At 38.8% G+C, this 20122-nt stretch overlaps 1 protein-coding gene across 15 annotated transcripts in view; it reads left to right on the top strand.

The window, feature by feature from the left end:
• The window catches only part of Dlgap1 (DLG associated protein 1), a 912507-nt gene that overhangs the window by 652229 nt on the left and 240156 nt on the right, over positions 1-20122 (top strand). The window lies entirely within an intron of this gene.

Here is a 20122-nt window from a genome sequence, read left to right as displayed (position 1 = left end):
AAATTCTAAGGGAGAGACCTTTAGATCAGAAGAAGAGGTCAAGGGGAGGAGAAGAGGAGGGTAAAAGGAAGTTTGGGGAATGAAAAATGATCAAATTATATGCATGTACAGTTATGCCACAGTGAAACCAGTACTCTGTATAATTAATATGCACCAGTAAAATAAATTTTAAAAATCTTAACATTTTAAGGTAGGTCAGGAGCAGAAAGTTTCCTGAGAGGACGGTCAGGCCCCTGGAGCCAGGGAGGAGTCACAGGCTTGGGATGCTGCTTTTGCCTCGAGAACCAGTAGAACAGATCAACAACTTGATTAATGGTATCCCTGAAAGAGACTGCGTACAATAACTACCCAAGCGTATAAGAAGGTTGCATATTTTTGTATCTTTTATTTCATAGTTATATAACATGTATCACATTTATATAATTAATCTTATTATATTCCATTGTTTAAAAAAATAAAATTAACCACCTATTCTCTTCTAGAGTTCTAAGGATTTATATTTCCCTTCTAAATTTTTATATTCATTTGCACAACCTGCTATTAGGAGACTGATGACCCACTATAACAATTACAGTTATAATTCACCAACTTAAAATTTTTTTAATTAAATTAATTTTTTTAAAGAGTTACACCCAGAGACTGAGACAGGAGGATCACAAGTTCATGGCCAGCCTCAGCAACTTAGCAAGACCCTAAGTGATTTAGTGAGACTCTGTCTCAAAATAAAAAATAAAAAGGGCTGGGAGGAGCTCTGTGATAAAGCACTCCTGGACACAATTCCCAGTATAAAAATTTTAAAATAAAATAAAAATAAAAGAATTACACAAACCTTCCATTCTCTTCCCTGTCTTGCCCCTGTCTGATCTCGGGCCATTTCACTGCTTATTTATCATGTACCAGATGGGATCGGGAGAACTCATACAAGTTCAGAGTTAAGGGTTGAGGTGTCTTGGCAAAATGCACAGCGATGTGAGCAATCATTCTGAACTCCAAGGTCACAGGTTCCAGCTGTGCCTCTTCCATTTACTGGATGTAGACAAGGACAACGATGGTTGGCCGGCATGTGCTTGAACTTGGAGGTCAGTTGTATCCTGGAGTTAAGTCTCAGTCCCAGCATGTACTTTCTATGTGACTGTGGACAAGTTAATTAACGTTAATGAGCATTGATTTATGGATCTGTTCACTGGGAATGATAACACCTGTCTCAAAGCACTGTAATGAAACAATTCACATAGAAAACACCAACCACAGGGTCTGATATGTTGTAGTTAACTATTGTTACATGTCATGATAACTGTTGTTATCATAGCTATAAAAATTGCATGCATCCCTTAAGTACTCTGCAAAATAATACCTTCCTCGGAGTCATCGTAAGAATTATATTTGATAATATGAAAGTATCATGCATATATAATAGGCAATAAAAGTATTAGTTATAGAAAATTTTTTAAATTCAAGTCAGAAAGCAGTGAGAAATCTTACATATTACTATAGAAATTATTTAACATTATATACCAAAGCTAGGTACTGTCAGGAAAAACTCCAATCTTAGAGAAAAAGGCAAACAGTGATAAGATCCCACAGGAAGACTGGTGATAGAGTTCAATGGTAGAGCACTTGCCTAAGTTATGCAAGGCCCACATTCAAACCCCAGCACCATCAAAAAAAAAAAAAAGAAAAAAGAAAAAAAAATACACACACACACACACAGGGGCTACCTGGATAGAGAAGTAGGTGATTTGGTTGTCAAATGGAAACTATGAAATGTAGTAATAGCAAATCAAAACAAGACATTTTTTTAGTCACAGCACAGTAAAGAGCAAGAGCATTGATGTGGATGTGCTGGTCTCCCCCTACCCCCAAGCCCGCTGAAAAACACTATGAGCCCAAACAGAAGCCATTCACAGAGAGGGTTGTATGTCGCTGGGGGACACAGGGCATAGGGCTCAGCACCTTTTGTAGCAAGCAACAAGTAAGGCAGTCCCTTTTCCCTGAGGAGCAAGCAGTAGTTACACTCTGGTTGCCTGCCCTACTTAGTTCTACCTGACCAGCTATAGTAGCTGCTCAGTATCAGGGAATGAACGTGGCTTGAAATTTAGCACACTTGGGAAGGATGTGCAGGGATATCTGAGGCCCACAGGAGACATCGTTCCCCCAAAATGTATACTCTATAAGCCAGTAATGCCATTCCTAAGTACAGACACAACTGAAATGCATGCACAGATACACCAAAAGACATGTAAAATATTATTTGCAGTATGATGTTTAGCAACCTCAAACTGGAAATGACCAAAATGTCCACCAACAGTAGAATGGGTAAATTAATTATGATGTATGCACATGAATGGGTGAAGATGACTGATCATCGTACTACAAAAGACAGGTTATCGAGAGAAAGACGTGACAAATTTACTTAATCAAAGTTTTATGTGACACAGGAGCCTTCAGAAACAAAGACTGAAAGAACCAGGGAAATTATGTATATTTGTTCGTAGATTGAATGAAGAATGGACAGCTGCATAGAACCTGTTGGACCAAAGGAAGATCTGGTGGTAATAGACTTGTGTCTGTCAGGAGTCTTCTTGGCCTCTCTCTGCAGCATTCTTTTCTCCCAGGTATAGGCCAGGATCCCTTCGTCAAGAAGGGAGAAGGAAAGAGTTATCCTTCTTGGTTTTATTTCTTACTTTAATGAAAGAGGGCTCTAATTTCTATGGATCACACTTTGACTCACTTTGGGGAAGATGAATTCTGGTCTCTATGACTCACTTTAGAAGAGCAAGACCAACAGAGAACAGGAAGGTAAGAGGGCAGAGAGAGAGAGAGAGAGAGAGAGACTGCTTCTGAGCCTTTTCAACCTCCTGTAGTTCAAAGTACTCAGCAGACCAAAGTGTCATACTTTACGTATTACACTATCATTTTCTCATCCCCACCATATACAGGGGAATACTTCTACCTGTAAATAAGCCACGGTTTATGCAAAAACAACCTGGAAGAATCTCAAACATCATGTTGAGTGAAAGGAGCCAGATTTCTTCAAAGAATGCATAACTTTATGATCTCACTATCTCAAGTACAAAAGTAGGTCAAACAGTAATGAATCCCACTATTAGGTATAATTATAATGCACCAATAAACTTTTTTAAAATCTTTTTTTAAAAAGTAGGTCAAACACACCTATGTGTTACAAGCTGAGATACAGCTCACCTTTGGGGGAAGAGGAAGTAATGATTGGCAGAGAGCTCTGGGATATGATGTTCTTTCTTGACTAAAAGTTAGTTCCATGAGTATATTCATTTTGTAACAATTTAGCCAGCTCTAAACTTATGACTATGTACTCTTTTGTGTATATGTTAATTTTTAGTAAAACATCTTCTGGGAGAAGTTAGGCCAAGTAGAAAGAATGGAATGACTGGGCTCACTGCCACCATCTTTAAGGATAAGCATCTCTTCTCGGAAGCCAGAGGCAAAGCAGTAATCAGAGAACTAAGTCCTTGTAGCAAGATAGATCTGTCTCCTTTCCATTTCATAGCTTCAGAATTATGAGGAACATCACAGAGAGCCTCCTAAATGAGAATTAAAAGGGGAAACACCAGCCACACCTGTAATCCCAGCAGCTCTAGAGGCTGAAACAGGAGGATCATAAGTTCAAAACCAGCTTTAGCAACTTAGTGAGGCCCTAAGCAATTCAGCAAGGCCTGGTCCCAAAATAAAAAAAATAAAAATAAAAGGGCTGGGAATATAGCTCAGTGGTTAAGTACCCCTGGGTTCAATCCCCAGGACCGAAATAAAAAGCAGTAGGGAGCAGAGGGAATCACCAACATCTCACCCATCTGTGACATTCCAGATGATAATCATCCCACAAATGACTTCTCAGAACTCTTGTTTATAAGAATCCCTAATTACCATTCTTTCTCTTATTTCTGATCATTATATATTCTTTCAGATGAATTACCTTGTCACTAAGGAGATAAGTCTTTGTGTACCTGGCAGATGGGAGCTATTGACCAGACATTTCTAAAGGCTTAAACAGAAAATCTGAACTTTTTGTATTCTAGTACTCACCAAGAAGAAAATTCTGACATGGGGTTATTTAAGCAGCTTAAGGATGCCACCAAAACCCAGAAGCTGGCAATTGCTGCAGAACTTTCCCCAGACAGCTGCTGAAAATTATTTCTAATAAGTGGGAGGCTGGAGGTGGGGTGGCAGCTGCTGGAAAATGGTGGGGGAGGTGAGCAACCTAATTTGGGGGTAGAAGACTAAGCAAAGAAGTCTCATTTCTCAACTTGGATTCCCAGTTACAGAAAAATATATTTTGGTTCTTTCTGCTACTTTTTAAACTTGGCAATTTATAACTTCTAACATCTGGCTGTCAGAGCTATGCAGAAATATTAGCAGAGAGTCTCATTCTATTTCCCTGTATAATCTGCTTAAGTTAATATAGCACCAGTCTCTGGTGCTCTCAGAACAGAATAAAATCTGTTAAAAATAAATAACACTTAGCAATCTGTGAGAAAATGACTTTGGCATGATTTTGTCAGTGGGGCAAGAAGTTATTCAGGAAAACTGCAGTGAGTTTACAAGAAGTTGGCCTACCAGTTCTTGTTTTCAGCCCTGGGGAATTGAGTCATCTTGTCCAAAAGCATCAGATTAACTGAAATCATCAAATTGTCAGTATAGATGTGTACTAGAAACCCAGTGTAACAATTATCCTAATATTTATCCCTAGGATTTTAATTGTCCATCCATCTGTTTTTCTCTGACGACAATAGGCTTCCTTAGGCCAAAGATTCTTTATAAAATCAGATTTTCCATCACGGCACCTGGTACATAGCTGGTACACAATATGTTTTGTGGAATGAATAAATAAACTTGCCTGGATGCCATTAAAGAAATTAAAAAGAAAAGCCTATTGAAATTGCATGGAAATGGAAGGAGACCCTCAGGGTTATACAAAAGTACATAGAAGAGGAAGTGAGGGGAAAGGGAAAAATAATACAAGGGGAAGAAATGAATGACAGTAGAGGGGGTAGAGAGAGAAGAGGGGAGGGGAGGGGAGGGGGGATAGTAGAGGATAGGAAAGGCAGCAGAACACAACAGACACTAGTATGGCAATATGTAAATCAATGGATGTGTAACTGATGTGATTCTGCAATCTGTATATGGGGTAAAAATGGGAGTTCATAACCCACTTGAATCAAAGTGTGAAATATGATATGTCAAGAACTATGTAATGTTTTGAACAACCAACAATAAAAAATTAAAAAAAAAGAAAAAAAGAAAAAAAAAGAAAAGCCTATTGATCCAGCTAAGCCCGTGTGATCCGGGTTCTGTCACCAGCCCATTTGACCATCCCACTACCTTCCTCCCAGACTTGAAATACAATGAACCCGGATTTCTCTCCAGACTTGATCAATCCATATTTTTCTCAACAGACTTTATTTCTCTGTGCAGTTTTAGGTTCAAAACAAAATTGAGCAAAAAGTCCCTTGCTCCCCCACCACAGCTCCACTATCAACATTTCCCACCAGAGTGATATATTTGTTAAAATTGATGAGCTTCAATCACAGATTATTATCTCCCAAAATTCATATTGACATTGGGGTTCACTCTTGTTGTTGTACATTCTACGGGGTTTAACAAATATGTAATGACATGCATCTTCCATTATACAACCACACATTGGCTTCTTTCACTTAACTGGTACGCAGTAAATTTCCTCCATGTCTTTTTATAGTTCACTGACTTTCTTTTTTTATGCTTTTTTTTTTAACTTCTCATTATTTCAACTGGCTCTCATTATTTCAGGGGAAAAACCCACAAGTTCATTGTCTCAATCTTGACTGCAATGACAATCATCTCTGAGGAGATTTTACAGATACAGATACCCAAGCACAGGCCAAAGGTTTTGATTGAAGTGGCCTGGGATAGGGTTCAGACAGCAGTATCATGTAATATCTCCCCTAAAGGATGTAGCTCAGTGGTAGAGTGCTTGCCCAGCATGCACAAGGTCCTGGGTTCAATCCCCAGCACCACACACACACTCACACACACAAAAAAAAAAAAAAGTATAAATGATCAAAGATGGGCTATTCTATTTTTTAGTGCTAAGATTTTCTCAGACTCCAACCCAAAATTTAGACCACTCTTGGTTATAAAGATGGATCTGAACTTTAGAATATTCTAGAACAAGAGAGTGAGTTTCACCTTGGTCACATTCAGGATGAGTTTATAATCTCAGTAACATGCATTTAATTTGAGAAGATTTGAATGGAGAGAGCTCACACATAGACATTACTTTTAAATATCAATAGCATACATTAGTTACTTTTCTTCTAAGGACTCCTACCAGATCTAAAATATATACTACACAAATAATAAATAACTTATTACTACAGTAGATGTCCAGTTTCATTTAACCAGGTTTGATGACCTCTTGCGGGAGTCAAGAAGACTCTAGCCTTGTGCCAGCTGTCAATCAAATGTGGAAGTGGAGTGACAGCCATGTCACCTGCTGGGATAATGACAAACAGGCACCAAAAAAGGTGGAGTTTGGGCAAAGATTAGTATCTGACCCATAGGTGATATCACCTACAGGGAAAGAAGAAGCAAGATTTCTTTGTCATCACCAGAAAGACATCGGGAAGCATTGCTTAATCAGAAAAGCACTGACACAGGAATTTGGAGACTTACTTTGGCAGCACTGCTCGAACCCTTGGCTTCCATGTTATCTGTTAGAGCAAAGGAGTGAGCAGTCATTTTAGATGATTGACACTGTTTGCCGATGGCCTTCCCTCTAAGCCCCCATCTTTGATGTGCCTTCATCCTCAAGGATCCTGGATGGTCTGAGAGGTGTGTGGCCACCGCTAATGTTTTCCACACTGACTTTCCTCCCTGCCATTCAAGGGTCCCCCTCTCTTCACCACATTCCTCACTCTTCTTCTTGCCACATTTTCCTGTCACTTTCTTTCAAAAGACCTTGAAATGACCTTGTATCCCTATTGCATCTCCCTGGTGTTCTCCTGAGCCTAACCCAGCCAAGTGTTTGCTCCCACCATGCCTGCCAGCTGCCCTCACCAAGATAATCAGTCTCCTCCTATGTTAAGCCCATTGGTCAACTCTCATTCCCCGTCCGCCATGCCTGAACTGTCAGCAGTACGGATCCATGCACTGCTAAGGTCTTGAAATGATTTCTTCACCCGGCTCATCTGATATCACCCTCTCCTAGATTTCTTCCACCCCCACCAGAAGCTTCTTGTCCATCTCACCTGCTACTGCCTCCTCGTCCCTCCACCTGTTTCCCATCTAAATGTCTCAGGCCCCCTCCCACAGGGGTCTCAGGAAGAATGATGCCTTTAAACATTGTCCATTTTGTGGCCTTCAAAATGGATATCTCTGGCCTTGACTTCACTCCTAATCCTAAACTGAGACTTCCTTCAGGACATCATGACTTTGGTCACTTGTGGCATCTCGAATTGGACAGGCTCAAAACAAAACTCCTATCCCTTCCCCACATATGCTCCTCCTGAGGTCTCTCCAACTTATGTAATGGCCTCCTCCATCCTTCTGTTATTCCCGCTAAGGGCCTTCACGGCATCCTGGGCTCTCCTTTCCTTCTCATGCTCCATATCCAATTTACTCACAAGCTTAACTGATCCTCTGGTAATAATCCATCTAGAATCTGAGCACTCTGAGCTCTTCCATAGCCAACACCCTCCTATCATTGCCACCATTTCCTGTCTGAATCACCTCCTGATCAGTCTCCCCATTCCACACAGGAACCCCCACATGGATTCACCACACAGCCACCAGAGTGCTCTGGGTAAAACTAAAGCCATGTAGCGTTCCTCTTTGCCAAGAACCCTTCAGTAGCTTCCTAAAAGCTGTTAGTCAGCTTTTCATTGCTGTGACAAAATACCTGAAAAAGGCAACTTAGAGAAGGAAAGGTTGATTTTGGCTCATGGTTTCAGAGGTTTCAGTCCATGATCAGCTGGCTCTGTTATGTCTGCACCTGTGGTGAGGCAGTACATTGTGGTGGAAGGAGGTGGCAGAGCAAAGATGCTCGCCTGATGGTAGCCCAGAAGTGGGCAGAGGGGGCAGAGACAAGGTGTAGGGAATGTCCCCAATGACTTGCTTCCTCCCACTAGTCCCCACTTCTGACCGTTTCCCCTACCTCTCAATGATGCCATCAAATTATCAATCCATCAATGTAACCCACTGATCTTAGTTACTTCCCAAGAGTTCCCCTTGTAATCAAGGTGTTAAGGGACGTGAGCTGTTAGGGGACATTCCAGCTTCTAACCACAATGCCATCTCCATCAAAGATACAGCCAAGTGGGCTGGGGATGTAGCTCAGGCGGTAGAGTGCTTGCCTCACATGCACAAGGCCCTGGGTTCAATCCCTAGCACCACCAAAAAAAAAAAAAAGGATAAAGCCAAAGTCCTAGCCATTGCTCACATGACCATGTATCCCACATCTCTTGATCCACCCCAAACCCCTCATTATCTTTCCTTCACTCCAGTCTCCCTTAGCCTCTGATGTTTCTGGAACCGGCCAGCATACTCCTGTCTCAGGCTTTTGAACATGCTCTTTCCTCTATCTCAATGGTCCTTCCCCAGTCATCTCTTGATTTGCTCAGGACAGGAATCAATAGTTTCTGTTTTTGTTTTTGTTTTTGTTTTTTTTTCTATCTCAGAATTCCACTTACTTCCTTTATGATACATATCATCACTGGTGATTTTTTTAATTAGGTTTCTTTCTCCCTTTTTTTGTTTGAGTTTGCATACGTTATTTGTAAATTTATGTTTGGAAGCTATTCTTGTTCCCCCCTATATTACAAATGCTATTAAAGTGAGAATTAGATTTATCTACTGTTATCCTCAGAACCAAGCACTGTGACTGACGCATAGTAGATATTCAGCATATAATTGTTGAATAAGTACATGGATGAATTAATTGTATAAATGACACACTTTGATTCACATTACTTTCTTAATTGATCATCATAAAATTGATCATCATATTTCTAATTCAACATTAAAGCAGTCATTACAAAAGATCTATTATTTCATAGCTAAATGCCATCATCATCTGTAAGATACTATTTGTTCATGGAACTGTATCATTCCTGTGTTTAATATAATTATTGAAAATGCTATTTGTTCATAGATGTCCCATTAGTTTCTTTAAGGTTCAGTGGACCTCTCTTTGTCATCGACAACGAGGACCCTGAACATATGGGCACTGATGAATCAACCTGAAATTACTGAGATGTATGAGCAGAGACTTTTAGTGGGTAACTGTCTAGGCTCCCTCACAAAACCAGAACCAGTTGTCCTAAAGAAGGGACATGGTTGCAGCAGCCTGCCAGAAGAAATGCTCTGGAATATTCCAATCTACTACTTGAAAATTCTGGATAGATAATTTCTAAAGCCTCTAGTGCCAAAATTTCATGTCTTATATAAAGTGATGTGTTAAAAATACAAAATTCATTCTTTTAAGTATGCCAACATTTACATTATCAATCTTCTTAACATAGAATATTAAAAAAAAAAGCCTAACACGAGCTTAATTCCACAAATTCTGACATCCTTAGGTTTGATAATACTATAATTTAACAAATCATTTATCTCCAAAACTGATAGCTCTCTGAAAATATGTGTGGAATAAGTGGGTAGAGTACATAAGGATATATATATAGGGGGTGGGGGGAACAGGGTCATCAGAACAGCTCTTTCAAAGATGTCCTTCTATCTAACTCTTGCATTAATAATAATAAGGCATATTTTAATTATGAAGAAAATATTTTGTTCCAAAACGTTACTTTGTTTTAGGGGATACACAGTAAATGTTTGTCTATTGTGATTTTTGTCAAGAATAGTTAGGCACCTACCTGGTCCATCCAAAACACTGCTTTATATGTGGTGGTACAAAGAAATAAAAACATTTAGATCAGGTTTCTCCTTTACCAAGTGTCCTGCTGAGAGCCACAGCCGAGTCTGAATGGCCCCTGGCATTTTGCCAATAGTATTGGTTGGGAGGCGAGCCATTAAGATGATGCTGGATTGATTCAGTTGTATACTAGACCTTTACTGTCCGCCTCAGTCCGCTACTTTGGAGTTCTTGCAGGGATTCCTGGAGAGTTCGCATTGGTTGGGGAAGTGCCGGAGGAGGGATTTCCGGTTGGTGTGGTGGTTCCTGGAGGAGCGGCGTGGCGTTCAGGAGAGTTCCCGGGAGTGTGTGTGGAGTGTGCTGGTGGAGTTCAGAAATAAAGTTTGTTCCTGCTTCAGTGGCTCGTGATTTGTGCTCAGCCAGACTGCAGCATGTCCTTGATAGACTAGCAGGGTTTATGGGTGTATTGGGGTGCCTCATTTATTACCACAGAGTGAGTCAGGCACAGATGCTCAACTATGATGCTCAATTATGATGCATCTATCATGCAATAAACTCATAAAAGATTGAAAATATCATACGTAGAAAATGCATTTAACTCCGTCTCCTGAACATCCCAGTACACTATGGAGTGTGTGTTGTTTCCCCACTGAACATGGGGTTTCCTGAGGGTGCCGCTCACTGATGCTGTATAGCATTGTGAGAGAGGCTGGTATCATGTATCACTAGAGCAGGAAAAGGTCAGATTTGAAGTATGTCTGTTGAATATGTATCCTTTTTTGCATCATTGTAAAGCAAAACAAAAAAATTTTCACCTTTTTTTTTGGCGGGGGGTAGTAGAGATTAAACCCAGGGGTACTTAACCACTGAGCCACATCTCCAGGTCATTTTTATTTTTTGAGACAGAGTCTCACTAAGTTGATTAGGGCCTCACCAAGTTGCTGAGGCTGACCTTGAACTTGTGATCCTCCTGCCTCAGCCTCCTGAGCCACTGGGATTACAGGTGTGCACCATCACACCCAGCTATACAAGTCAAAGCTTCATAAGTGAGAGAAGACCATCTATATTATAAATAGAGCCCAACAGGATTGGTTTGTATTTTTTTCAGCACCTACAAGTTTTTTATTGGAACTTTCAAAACTTCTGCATATAATGTCAACATAGTGCCCTTTTCTCATGAAGAAAAGGCCTATCTAAGAATATACAGTGAGCTCATTAAGAACCACTTCACTCTAATATTCTTCTGATTTTAAATGGGAGATCCTAAAGTTAGTCATTGGCAGGAACACTAAAATAAGGTCTAGGAACTGGGAAGAGAAGAAGTGAGGCTCTCTGCCAACTGTGTGCCAGAGTTATAAAGGACTTAGGATTGTTCACTTGAACCTTTAATGCCCCTTAGAATCACCTGGGAATGCTGATTCAGTGCAGATGCTTATTCAGGAAGACAGAGATGAGGCTTGTGATTCTGCTTTCCTAACAAGCCTCCTGGTGGTACTATACTGTGGGTCCAATGGCCACATTTTCATTACCTTACTTTTAAATAAATACCCTGAGAAAAAAATGCAAATCAAAACTACACTGAACATATGCTGGGAAATGGATGGAACTAGAGACCATCATGCTAGGTGAAATAAGCCTACCTAACCCAAAAAGTCAAAGGTCGAGTGGTTTCTCTGATATGCAGAAGTTAGACCAAAATAGGGAGAGAGGAGAAGGCGGGAGGAACTGTGGAATGAATGTGAACTAACTTTCTATGTACATGTATAAATATACCACAGTGAATCTCACCTTCATGTATATCCTCAAGGCATTTATTTAAAAACAAAAAACTACTGCAGAGATTTCATCTCACTCCAAGTAGAATGGAAATCATCAAAAATACAAATAACAGCTGGGTGCGGTGGCACACACCTGTAATCCCAGTGGTCCTGGAGGCTGACAGGAGGATCTCAAGTTCAAAGCCAGCCTTAGCAGAAGTGAGGTGCTAAGCAACTCAGTGAGATCCTGTCTCTAAATAAAATACAAAATAGGACTGGGGATGTGGTTCAGTGGTGTAATACCCCTGAGTTCAATCCCTGGTACCAAAAAAAAAAAAAAAAAAATACAAATAATAATTGCTGGTGAGGATGTGAAGGAAAAGGTACTTATTCATTGTTGGTGGTACAATCACTACAGAAAGCAATATGGAGATTCCCTCAAAAGATTAGGAATGGAACTACTATATGACCCTTGATATTACCAAATGTCACTCCTTGATATTTACCAAACAAAACTAAAATTAACATAATATAGTGATATATGCATATCAATGTTTATAGCAGCACAGTTTACAATAGCCATCTTATAGAACCAGGATAGGTGCCTGTGAACAGATGAATGGATAAAGAAAATGTGGCATCTATGCACAATAGAGATTCATTCGTCCATAAAGAAGAATGAAATTATATCATTTGCTGATAAATAGGTGGAACTGAAGAACATCACGCTAAGTAAATTAAGTCAGAGTCAGAAAATCAAAAGTCAAGTGTTTTCTCTAATTTGTGGAAACTAGGGAGAAAAAAGGAAAGGAATTAAAAAAAAAAAGAGGGATTCCCCTTGTTAGAAGGGAGACAAATAGAGCAGAGGTAGGGGATTGGGGGGATGGGAAAGAACTGGGGAACAAAATCTACCAAATTATGTGTAGTGTTCACGTATGAATATTCCACAATGAATCTTAATTTTTATACATATGCATGTATAATTATAATTTACTAATTAAAATAATAATACAAGGAAGATCAGTAGAGTAGAGCAAGCAGATTAGGAGAGGGAGGAGGGAAGGTATGCTAAGGAATGAGATTGATCAAATTATGTTGTGAGCATATTTGAATATGCCATGATGAATTCCACTATTATGTATAATTATAATGTAACAATTCAAAGAAAAAAACACTCTGAGAGCTTCCACTAATTATTCTGGAATGGGGCTCAGAATTGGAGGGGGAGAAAGTAATACTAAAATTCCAAAATGATCATGTGAATGTGTAAATTACCAGAAAGGATTCCTTGTTCCTAAGATAAAGATACAGCTAGGCAAAAATAAACAAAAACACATTTTAAAAAAAACTTAGCTTATTAGCTGTTTTTTACCGTCACAGCCTATGATGGTTATAAATAGTCAAATATTGCAATAAATTTGTGCTCATGTTCCCCTAATGAGCTTCACCACTTTCAGCTTAAATCAAGAAATGCTAACTCAAAGGGAGAGGAGGGAGGCTCAAAAAGTTCTTTTAATACTAGATATATATATATAGATAGATAGAGATATAGATATATATCTTATAAATAAAAGCAGGCAATGGCCATTTGGAGTTTTTGTTGTTGTTGTTTGTTAAGAGCGGAAGCAGGCTGTAGATTTCGGTTCCAGCATCAGCAATGCCACTAGCTAATTGGACAGAGAACATCTCTGAGCCTTAATTCCTTATCTGTAAACTAAAAACCTTAGAAGAGATGATCACAGAAATCCAAGTCCTTAGCATCCTTTGAATCTTTTGTTATGTCACCAATAATAAATACTTAAAAACGTGAATAAGCAAATTGCCCTGAATTTCATAGAAAACACACCTTCGTGGACATTTGCATTGTGTTATGCCCCCTGGGAGATGTGGCGCGTCCTGCGCCCCCAGTGCATATCCCGCAGTGTCGCTCGCCCCCTACCGGCGCTCTCGGGACTAACTCTCTCTGGCCGCCTGATGCCCAGGGCGCGTCTCCTTGGAAACAGGCTCCCTCTTTTCTTTCAATAGACCCGCACCATTGTCTCCCACCAGCACATGCACAGGGCACAGGAAGGAGCTGCAAGGAGTATAAGCGCCTTTTTCATTAGAGGAGAGACAAAGGCCAATTAATAGAGACCCAGAGAAGAGGAAGGGCCCTCAAGGGTTGGAAGGAGAAAGGAACGCTGTCTGGGCAGCAGCTTGTGAAAGGGGAGCTTTGTTTATTTGCTGGGTCTCTCATCAGTGTGCCCCTGAACTCGCCTTTCACACCCACGACTTATTGGAATCTTGGGATTTTCCACAGCAGAATATGTGTGATCTATCCTATTGGTACCATAACAGTACATTTTGGCCAGAAAGCCTTCACCCTTTTTTCATTTTAGTAAATGATTGCTTACTGTTTCTCTGTAGAGAAGTTAGACCATTTTTAATAGGTTGAATATTATCTTTCCACTCGTTCTCAACTGAAACATAAGAAATGACTATAATTTGCCATGGCACAAAGGTAATAAAAGTGGGTAGAAGTCATCTTTTCAACACCTAAGCATGTAACTGGAAAAGCTTTTGACTGCCAACAGTATTATTTATTATAGTTTTGAACTTAATTGATTGAGAGTACATGTGGTCATTTAAGTACTGTCTGATTCTAGTGATAACAGATTGATGGGATATGTTTCCTGGTCACAAATGGTTTAAAATATGTTTTTGCCTTGTATGTCATGGACAATCATACTGTCATACAGAATCTGAAGTTAACGATTCTTCACATTTCCTGGAAAACTTTTTTCCCTGTTTTTTATTCGGATGAGCACTTATTTTCTCCAAATTTCAGAACAGATGCATTTCTACAGCTAAAGCTGCCATAAAATATAATGAATGCAGCCGGCATGGTGGTACATGCCTGTAATCCCAGCAGCTCTGGAGGCTGAGGCAAGAGGATTGCAAGTTCAAAGTCAGCCTCGGCAACAGCAAGGTGCTAAGCAACTCAGTGAGACCCTGTCTCTAAATAAAATACAAAATGGGGCTGGGGATACAGCTCAGTGATCTAGTGTCCCTGAATTCAATTCCTGGTGCCTAAAAAATAAAATATATAAGGAATGCATACGTATTTGTCTATGTTACAGATTTGTATTTTCCTATGGCCATCTCCTGTCTTTTTATGCCTTAATTAAGGCAGCAAGTTGGTAAAGCAGGGGAAATAGTTTGGAGACCAATCAAGTCATTAAGAATTATGTGCATTTCCAGATACTTAGAATAGAAAAAGAGAAAAGTCCCAGAACCTCCTTCCCTATCCTCCCTTCCTCCCAACAACAGCATTGACTTATCATGTATTTTATAGAATATTCATGGTTGGACACAGCAATGCCTAATCAGGTACCCAAATCCATCCCTGTGAGTACATTCTTCAAGTGTGCAGTACTCCCTGCCATACACAGAGACCCTGTTCATTGGGGTAGAAGTTTAAAAACTGGAAACTAACTTGCTTCTCTTATGCTTAGACACAGGCTTGGGTTAGGTGACAGTCCACATTTTTGATCTCTTTCTACATTCTAAACCATTCATTGTCTGCAGGTGAAATTTTATTTTTTAATTAAATATTCGTTTTGAGAATGAAGTAATTGTAGATTCACATGTAGTTAGAAAAATAATATAGAGAGCTTTCATGTACTCTTTACCCAGTGTTATGGTTTAGATATTAGGTGTCTCCCAAAAGTTTATGTGTGAGACAATGCGAGAACACTCAGAAGTGAAATGATTGGGTTATGAGAGCCTTGACCCAATCAATGAATTAATTCCCTTTTAGGGATTAACTGAGTGGTAACTGAAAGCAGGTAGGGTGTGGCTGGAGGAGGTGGGCATTGGGAGCTTTGAGGTATCTATCTTGTATTTGAGAGTGAAATAGGGGCCCTGATCATCATGTGGGCCCCTTTCCTGAGTCAAATCCTTCACCATGATGTTCTGCCTCACCCCAGCCCAAACAATGGAGCTGTCTAGGCACTGAGACCTCTGAAACTGTGAGCCCACAAGTAAACTTTTCCTCCTCTAAAATTGTTTTTGTCAGGTCTTTTGGTCACAACAGCAAAAAAGCTGACTAAAACACCCAGTTTCCCCCCTTCCCATGGTGACATCTTACAGAACTGTAGTACAGTATCACAGCCAGAACTTTGTTATTGATAGTCAATATACAGAGCATTGTCATGACCACATAAATGGTTGTGCTGTGCTTTTATAGCCACACTAAGTTCCCTCCCAACCCACCCCTTTCTTTACTTCTAGCAGCCACTAATCTGTTCTCCATTTCTATAAATTCCGCTTTTTTTCCTTCTCTTTTTTTTATTATCCTAAGTACTCATGGATTTTTTTTTAATACACAACAGCAGTGGAATGCATTACAATTCTTATTACACATATAGGGCACAATTTTTCATATCTCTATATATAAAGTATGTTCGTGCCAATTTAAGCCTTTATACATGTGCTTTGTTGTTGTTGTTTTTGCATTACAATTCGTCATACACATATATACCACAATTTTTCGTATCTCTGTTTGTATATAAAGTATGTTGACACCCAATTCAAGTCTTCATACATGTACTTTGTATAATGATGTCCATCACATTCCACCATCCTTGCTAATCCCCTGCCCCCTCCCTTTCCCTCCCTCCTCTCTTCCCTATCTAGGATTAATCTATTCCTCCCATGCTCCCCCTCCCTACCCCACTATGAGTCAGCCTCCTTATATCAGAGAAAACATTCGGTATTTGTTTTGGGGGGATTGGCTGACTTCACTTAGCATTAACTTTTCCAACGCCATCCATTTACCTGCAAATGCCATGATTTTGTTCTTTTTTAATGCTGAGTAAAATTCCATTGTGTATATATGCCACATTTTTTTTTATCCATTCATCCATTGAAGGACATCTAGGTTGTCTCCATTTTGAGACAGAGCCTCGCAAAGTTGCTGAGGGTTTTGCTAAATTGCCGAGGCTGGTCTCAAACTTGTGATCTTTCTGCTTCAGCCTCCTGAACTGCTGAGATTACAGGCATGTGACTGTAAATTAAGTTTGTTTAAGTAACAAACTTAAATTTGTATTTGATAATGGAATCATACAGTTACATAGCCTTTTGGAATGGGTTTTTTCACTGGGCATTTTTCTCTAGAGATTCCTGTAGGCTGTTGCTCAGTTGCATTTCATGGTATGGGTGGACCCCAGTTCATTTCATCATGCACTTATTGCAGGGATCTCTGGTTTTCTGCTTTTTGTTTTTCCAGTTTGGGTCTATTACAAATAAAGCTGCCCTAAACATTCTTGTAAAGGATTTTGAGTGAACATAAGCTTCGTTTTTTGGTTTTGGGTTTTTTTTGGGATAAATCCCAGGAGCACAATGGTTGGGTCATATATTAGTTGCATATGGGTCTTTTGAAGACACTGTCAAACTGTTTATACTATTTATACCATTTTACATTTCCTGCATCCATGTCCAAGTGATCCCATTTCTCGGAAGCCTTACCAACATTTGTTGTCATTGTTTTCTGTTTCCATCATTCTGATGGGTGTATAGTGCTATTTCATTGTGGATTTCGTTTTCATGCCCCTAACTGCTAATGGTGTCGAACAACTTCTCATACACTTGTGTGTGAGATTCTCTTCGTCACTTTTGCCCACTTTCTAATTGGATTGTTTGGTTTTTACTGTTGCGTTTTCCGAGTACCTTATATATAGCAGTACTAATCCTTTGTCATATGTGATTTCAAGACTCTCCTCCTAGTTGTTACTTTGTGTCTCATCTTCTTAATAGAGTCTCTCACAGAGCTAATAATTTTAACAATTTATTGTCCCATTAGCTGTTTTTCTTTTATGGATAATTGTGTTAGTGTCAAGTCTGTGAACTCTTTACCCAACTTACAATCCACAAAATTTTCTTCAGGTTTTTTTCTCAAAGATTTTCCTCAATACTTTTTATATTTTATATTTAAGCCAATGATAGGCTTAGGTCAAAGTTTTTAAGTTTATTTCTTTTATTTTGGTTTTGCCTATGGATGTACAATTATTCCATTTCTTTGAAAAGCTTACTTTCCTCCATCAAGCTGCCTTTGGGACTGGAGGTATAGTTCAGTGACAAAGGGCTTGCCTATCATGCAAGGTGCTGAATTCCATCCCCAGCACTAAAAAAAATAAAAATAAAAATAAATTTTTTAAACTGCCTTTGAACTTTTGTCAATAATCAGCTGGAGATGGGCGAGGTGACACATGCCCGTAATCCCAGCAGTTTGGGAGAGGCAGGAGGATCACCAGTTCAAAGCCAGCCTCAGCACAAGCAAGGCGCCAAGCAACTCAGTGAGACCTGTCTCTAAATAAAATACAAAATAGGGCTGGGGATGTGGCTCAGTGGCCGAGTATCCCTGAGTTCAATCCCTGGTACAAAAAAAAAAAAAAAAAAATCAGTTGGAGATACCTGTCTGGGTCTATTCCTGAATTCTCCATTCCATTGCATTGATCAGTGTGTCTTGATTACTGACATTAATAGTGTGTCTTGATTACTATAGCTTTGTATAGTACATTGAAAAGAGTGTATCTTCCTGATTAATTCTTCTTTTTCAAAATTCATAACTATTATTGTGCCTTTGAATTTCCATACAAATTTTAGAACAGTCATGTCTATACCTATAAAAGTCTTTATGAGATTTTGGTAGAAATTGCATTGAATCTGCATATCAAGTCGGGGAGAACTGACATTTCTCCTTTGTTGAGTATTCCAATTCATAAACATGTTTTGCATCTCTGTCAAGTTAGATCTTGATTTCCTTCATCCATATTTCATGGTTTTTAGGCTCACGGATCCTGCACATGTTTTGTTAGATTTAGAACTGAGTGTTTCATGTTTTGAGTTGTTGTAGACTATATTTACAATTTCTGTGCCAACAGATTTATAGATAAATAGAAAAATACAACTGACTTTTTTGTGTTGGTATTATATCCTGTGCCTCTGCTGAATTCACTTACTCACCTTGTTAGTTTTTTTGTCAAGTCCTCAGGATTTCCTGTGTAGGCAATTATGTCATTCATAGATGCAGACAGTTTTATGTTTTTCCTTTCAACCTCTATGACTTTTATTTTCTTACTGCACTGGCTAGAAATTCTAGCAGAGTATTGAATAAGAATGACAGGAGTGTACATCCTGGCCTGGCTATTGATCTTAGGGGGAAAAGATTCATTCTTTCCCCATTGAGTGTAATACAACTGGGGAGGTTTTTTGTTTTTTTAAATATCTTTTTTTTTTCATTTTTTTTATTAGTTACACATGACAGTACAATGATCTTGACATATCATACATTTGAATCAAATGGGGTATAATTTCTCACTTTTCTGAGTGTACAGGTTGCAGAATCACATTGGTTATACAGTCACGTATATACATACAGCAATACTAGTGTCTATTTTATTCTGCTGCTATTTTTACATGGTACTGAGGATTGAACCCAGTGCCTCACGCATGCCAGGTGAGCTCACTACCACTTGAGCCACATCCCCAGCCCCTACTGGGGAGTTTTTGAGATGCGGTTTAACAAATTGAAGATGGTTCCTGCTGTTTCTATTTTCTGTAGTTATATCATGAATGACTGCTGAATTCTTTCAAACACAATTTCTTCATCAATCAATACAGTTGTGTGATTTTCTTCTTTAACTTTTAACTTGGTGGATAACATGGACTGATTTTCAAGTATTAAACCATTGAATAAACTCCACTTGACATAGTTTGTGTTTGTGTGTGTGTGTGTGTACACAGACAGACATACATAGCACACACATGTACATATATATATTTATATATACATATATATGCCTATGTATATATATGTAAATATGCATAATTGATTTTAATTTTTCTTTGAAAATTTGGTGGCATTTTCCTGTGAAACCACATGAACCTAGAGATTTCCTTTTATGGGGGAGATTTTAAATCACAAATTCACTAATCTTAAGAATTACAGGTCAATTATCTACTTAAAATTGGGCAAATTGTGGTAATTTGTATTTTTCAAGAAATTGGTCTAGTTCATCTCAGTTGTCAAATGAATATATAAAGTTACCTTTAGTATCTCTATTTTCTTGGTCATTCCGAATTGGTAATTTGTGTCCTTCTTTATTTTGTTTCATCAGGCTTGCAAGATGTTTGTGAATTTTACAGATCTTTTGAAAGAAACAAATCTTAGTTTCATTGACTTTTCTCTATTGTTTTTCTCTTTTTTATTTTATTGATTTCTGCCCTCATTTTATTATTTCCTAGCTTCTGCTATTTTAAGTCTTATTTTTAGTCTGTTATTTTTCTAGGTTCCCAAGGAAGAAGCTTAATTACTGATTTCAGAATTTTTTCATTTCTAACATATACATTTAGTGCTTTGACTATGTCCCACAAATTTTAATATGTTGTATTTTAAGTTTCCTCAATCCATTGTATTTATTTATTTCCCTTGAAA

The sequence above is a fragment of the Marmota monax genome, unplaced genomic scaffold, assembly GCF_021218885.2.
Source record: "Marmota monax isolate L192 unplaced genomic scaffold, Marmota_monax_Labrador192_F-V1.1 WCK01_AAM20220418_F8-fsc00103, whole genome shotgun sequence".
NCBI lineage: Eukaryota > Metazoa > Chordata > Mammalia > Rodentia > Sciuridae > Marmota > Marmota monax.
This window is presented reverse-complemented; position numbering and strand designations above follow the sequence as displayed.